At 39.2% G+C, this 6,089-nt stretch overlaps 1 pseudogene; it reads left to right on the top strand.

The window, feature by feature from the left end:
* Nucleotides 1-1,620: 1,620 nt before the first annotated feature.
* LOC131926136 (V-type proton ATPase subunit F-like) lies at nucleotides 1,621-4,848 on the top strand (annotated as a pseudogene).
* The last annotated feature ends 1,241 nt before the right edge of the window (nucleotides 4,849-6,089 follow it).

Genomic DNA, 6,089 nt, shown 5'->3' on the forward strand with positions numbered 1-6,089 from the left:
AAATATGTGGGCTGGAACCAGAGAGACATCTCAATGGATAAAGTCAAATGTTTGCTGTGCAAACAGGACGACCTGGGTTTGGACATCCAGAACCTGTGCAAATGAGAAGGTATTGATGAGCACCTGTGACCCCAGCAGGCAAGCAGATCCCAGGTGCTCACAGACTGGCCAACTAGTGTGGACCTGTCTATGCTATTGCCCACCACACTTCTAGGAACAAGTGTGACAAAAGCGTTGGCCAGAAGCAACAGGAAACTTTCATTCAGAGGATTTAAATCATCCAGTTCTTCTGAATCTATATAATATCAAATGGAAGTCCACAAGCGGTCACATAGAAATCAACGACAGGTGTGACTTTTACAAATAGACAATCCTGGAAGACTATGTAGAAACCCTGTTCACATACAACCAGTGGAAAGACAAAGGCTTGCTCATCAATACGCGTGCAGCTAAGAATATTGTACCCTTCATTTAGTTGAATATGTATAAAAGTTAGGGGGAGAAAAAGGAAAGCCTGGTGTCTCTCTCAGGACCTGGGCCATTCACTGCCATTCACTTGGATGATCTTTTAGGACAAGCATCCTAGGACTAGAAACTCTAGTCATGCCTCCTGAAGGTCATAGCCACTTAATTAGCCTCTCTGAGCCTTCACAACCCTCACTGGGAGACTTTCTGACTTGCCTGCCAGCCTCTCCTCTGCATTTTTATGTTCTAATTTGACCTTTCTCAACCATCCACACTGGCAGCTCTCTGCTGCCCCCTTCTGTTATCAGTCTATAACTACCATAGCAGCCTGGTCATAAGTCTTGATCAAAACCCATGACTTGGGTCTTTCTCTTCTAGCCTGAGAGTTTCTTTGAAATGTGGATACTTCATGCTGAGCACTTTGGTTTGGCTCCAGAAATAACGTGCTCCCCTAAATTTTCTTCATAACTTCTGACTCAACACTTGAGAATTGTTATGAATCTCTTCTTTTTTGTTTGTTTGTTTGTTTTTCGAGACAGGGTTTCTCTGTGTAGCTTTGGTGCCTTTCCTGGATCTCACTCTGTAGACCAGGCTGGCCTCGAACTCACAAAGATCCTCCTGCCTCTGCCTCCCAAGTGCTGGGATTAAAGACGTGCGGCACCACCGCCCAGCATGAATCTCTTCTTTATCTCACAAACAATGAACAGATTCAAAGAGACAACTCGAGAAATCTGCCTCCTTTTCTGATCTGATGAATTTTTATGAGAGAACCATACCCTTACAAACTCTCAAGTCTCGATGGAAGCTGTCTATTCCCATTGCAAGTTATAGCATTTCACTTCCATGGAAGTCCTAATTTGTTCTGTTTTTCTTTCCAAGACCTGTGTATGTACATCTCTGGGCTAAAGTTAACCTCCTGCCTTATCTGACCCTGGTATTCAACTGACTAGATCATGCGACTCAAACTTCTATGGGGTAAATCATGTACGCTGTCTTAAGAAGGGCAAACTATTATTTTCCATGTACATGTCCAGAAATACATTGATGGAGATTCATCAAAACTGGAAAAATTGTATTTAATCACATCTAAAGAACAGGAAACTATGCACACAAACTGAGATACTAGTGAAAGTAGACATATATGTATATACAGGTATGGACATTGGCAAGGAGTTTTCTATAGTAGCCTCCACCCTAGATCATATGATGGTGAGTTGAAATTTGCTAAGAAAACAAAACAACAACAACAGAAAACCCAGATCTTTCCCTTCAGAATGCCATTGCCCCAACAACAAACTTGTTGACTCTCTTTGGTAAACATGGTAGAATTTCATCCTGTGTTCACCCTCCATCATCACCACCATACAGCCCTACTTAACAATAAACAACCAAACGGCTTATAAACACACACGGCCATCTATTTTCTACAGGGACAGAAAGCTTCATTGTCCCTTACCAACCACATGATCTATTCAGGGTTAATATTTAAGCTTACGTGTTCTAAACTCATCCATAGTAATAACATTTTGGTGCATTTGAATATAAATTCAGCAACTGAGTATATCTGGGGGTTGGTTTATTAAAATCCTTACCTGAGTTATCACTGAAGAGGTTACCTACATCTCTAACATGACTTTTCTAAACGTAAATGTACTTTTACTGAGAAGTGAGCTAAAATGAGTCCACAATAAAAAAAAATCCCCTCATCTCTCTCTTTTAAACAACTGTATCTTATTTTACACTTTAAATTGACCTTGGACATTTTCCACTTTTTTTTGGAAGCGATATTTCACTTTTATTTTAAAGTTCGTCGTTCCTCAGTATTAAATGGTGCTCATCACTTTTTTATAGATCCATTAGCCTTCAGTTTGGCTTTAATGTTAGAATAAAAATGGACCTTCATGACTTTTCTTAATATCCTTTTAGTCTATTAATATGCCAACAGAAAGTACATGGGAGGATGTAAGTGAAGGTCTGAAGCTGGGGTCAAAAGGATCAGGGAATTTCCCATCATGCTTGTCATAGAAAACATAGAGGGAAGCCCAAAGACAAGAACCCAGATGTCCCAGGAGCTGATGCGTCCAGAGAACACAAGCTTTCACACCACACAGTGATCTGTTCCTTCCGTTATCATCTATGTCGGTGTTACCTGAAGGAGGAAAAGGAGAAACTGTAAATTATATTAGTTTTCTAATTTTAATAAAGCATTTTTTTCTGTCACTGAATTAAACCAGCTGATTGGATCAAATTTTATGTTGCCAGTTTTATCGAAGTAGATTATTCTGAAGTCCGTGTAGCGTGTTATGAAATATAACATTCTTACTTATAACACAATTTTAAAATAGCGTCATTAGAATGTTGCCAGGAGATGAAGACATTAATAACATTGGGCTTTACATATCCTAAGAAAGGAGATGGGCTATTCTTGACTTTGAATGTGACAGGCAGAATTTCATCAATCATATAAACAAGAACATGGTACAGAGACCCATCACTACTCAAAACTGTCTCCAATTTGTTAAAGTTTAATTTAAAACAGTGACTATAGCTGGGTGGTGATGGTGCTTGTGCACGCCTTTAAATCCAGCACTTGGGAGGCAGAGTCAGTTGGATCTCTGTGAGTTTGAGGCCAGCCTGGTCTACAGAGGGAGTTCTAGAACAGGCTCCAAAGCTATACTCGAACAAACAAACAAACAAAAAAACAAACAAACAAAAAACAGTGACTATAACCACCATTTTTTATGTATATGTACCAACTTAAAATTGACTATTGTTATTATTACTAAAAAAATTACCAGATTCTTGAGTTGTCTTCTGTCAATATTAGAAACATGAATATTTTTTTAAAAATCAACTGTCACAATTGTAAGCTGTTTGGAACTAGTAATAAATCAATGTGTCTTGCATTCCCCCATTTTTTTCCCTGTGTTTCGGGCAGCCAACATAAAAAAACAAATGACTGAGAAATTCATAAAAATTTTATTTAAGCACATAGTTCTGTGCTTTGAATTCAAGAATAAACACAAAGTTTAATCATTAACTTATTGATGATTCTTAACATTTCTTAGTCATCTGTGCACTAACTCTCCGCAGGGAATCAGGAATTCTCCAGTGTTACCACTAGATGGCATAGACTTGGATACTCAGCCACCTAAAAGTATGTTCAATCTTAAAGCTCAGGAGGCCTCCTTCATCACACACAAAGAACTACAGGCAACTAAGGAAGGCTGAGAGTGAGAGAAATAAGCATTCCCAGGGAAGGGCACACTGACTGGTTATCCAATACCAAATAGTCAGCCCTGAAACACATATGTGCAAGTAACATTATATAGAGTGAGCAAGTTGTGTTTATGTATGTAGGAATATATATGAATATAAATAGACATGTATGTATGTAACAATTAATGAATAAAGAGACCATGAATTTGAAAATGAGCAAGGAGAGGTATATAGGAGGGTTTTAGGGGAGGAAAGAGAGGGAGAAATAAAATGCAATTTTATTGTAATTAAAACAAAAAAGAAAAAATGTAAAAAGTAATGTTAAATAAGACACAAAATCCTGTGGGTGTAGGGGACATCAAAAACTTTATAATACCTTGAGTCAAAGAAAAAAAGAAGAATTAATAAGGCATTTTCCTTATATCAGATTTAGCTTTCCCACATGAAAATTTAGGATAGTAGAATTTTATAAATTAGCACGTATGGGGATAAGGAAGAAAAGTAGTGGTAAAAATACAATGTTTTCTGTTAAATTTATCTATTTTCACTGTAATAAATATTACAACAGAATAGCAATGGGAAGAACTATAAAAACTAACCCGTGGTACCCTTTCAAATTCTATATACGTATGTATAAATTACATACACAGGCAACTCTTGGGAGCACACAGTTACGAGTTAGTTAGATATAAATTGAAAACATGTGGATGAGGTGCTTAGGGAGCACCCTGCGTGGCCTACAGAGTGGCAGGCAGGGGTAAGCTAATCTCAGTGATTAGAGACAATGGAAGGGACCCAGTGACTGGCTGCCTGCTAGGCGTCATAAGGGAGTTTAACGAGAACCTAAGAACCGCCACCCTAATTTCCTGTTGGTGGAGAAAGATACCACCATCAATGAGATTGAGAACATTTTCAGGCAGTTTCTAAACCGGGATGACACTGGCATCATTCTCATCAACCTGTACATCGCAGAGAGGGTTTCTACATGCCCTTGGTACCCACCAGCACTCCGTTCCAGCGGATCTGTAGATCCTCTCCAAGGAGCATCTCTATAACTCAGAAAAAGACTCCATTCTACCCAGTACCAAGGGCATGTTCACTGCCGAAGAACTCCGCTATGGCTCTTCTGCCCTCAACACCTCTCTCACTATGAGGCCTCTCTGAGTTTGCCATCCTCTCTTTAAGTTCCAAGCCTTGGTTTCTGGCCCCTCCCCTTCCTCTTCACTGAAAGACTCTGAAGCTGTTGGGGATCTGCTGTTCAGGTTGTGACTGGTTGGGGAAAGAAAGCTCAACCATCTTCCCTCACCACTCTTCCCTGGGCTGTTGGGCAGTGTCATTATTTGATATTAAAGGAATAGTCTTCTCTCCAGAAAAAAAAAGAAAAAAGATAGAAAGAAAATATATGAGGGCAGTGGTGGTACACGCCTTTAATCCCAGCACTCGGGAGGCAGAGCCAGGCTGACCTCTGTGAGTTCGAGGCCAGCCTGGTCTACAGAGCCAGATCCAGGACAGGTACCAAAACTACAAAGAGAAACCCTGTCTCAAAATACCAATAAAAAAAAAAAAAGAAGAGCAACTATTAAACAATTAAAATGTCTCTAAATTTAGTTAATTAATTATAAATCACCATACTAATTTTCACTGCCATTTTAGTAACAGTTTTATCGAGGAAAAAAACTCACATGTACTATTCAACTACTGAAACTGCACAATTCAAAGATTTCATACATAGAGCAGGTTGTAAGACCGTGACCACGTGTCATTTTGGAGTATTTCTAACCCCTTAAAAGAAGCCTGTATTCCTTTGCTTTCAATACCTATCCCTGCACACACACACACACACACTTCACAACAGCCATTCACCTACTTTGTGTATCTATGGGTTTTTCTATTATGGAGACCTCACATAAGTAAAACTGTACAATGCATAGTCTTTTGTGACTGACTTCATTCACTTCGCCTGTTATCAAGGTTTGCCTATGTTGCATGTGACCACCTCACTCCTTTTCACAGCTGAAAACATTTCATTATGCCTTTTTTACTGCAGTCAACAGCTGATGGACATTTAGGTTATTTCCACCTTTTTGCTATTATGAATATTGCTGGCATGAACATTAGCATTCGGTTATCTATTTAGGCCTCTGTTTACAATACTGGAATATATGCCTGCAAGTAGAACCCATGGATTCTTGATAACTCTATACTTAAGTTGTAAGAAACTACCAAACCAGTCTTGATAGGCACTCTACCATGCCATGATCCCACCAGCGTGGTGTACAAACCTTCTACTTTCTGCTTCTAACAGCCGTTTTCTGGGGTGAAGTGTGGTTTGTTTGTTTCTGGTGTTGGGGGTGGTGGTGGTGGTTGCTTGATTGGTTATTTATTTGTTTGTTTTGAGAAAGGAT

Source organism: Peromyscus eremicus, chromosome 16_21 (assembly GCF_949786415.1).
Source record: "Peromyscus eremicus chromosome 16_21, PerEre_H2_v1, whole genome shotgun sequence".
NCBI classification, from domain to species: Eukaryota; Metazoa; Chordata; class Mammalia; order Rodentia; family Cricetidae; genus Peromyscus; species Peromyscus eremicus.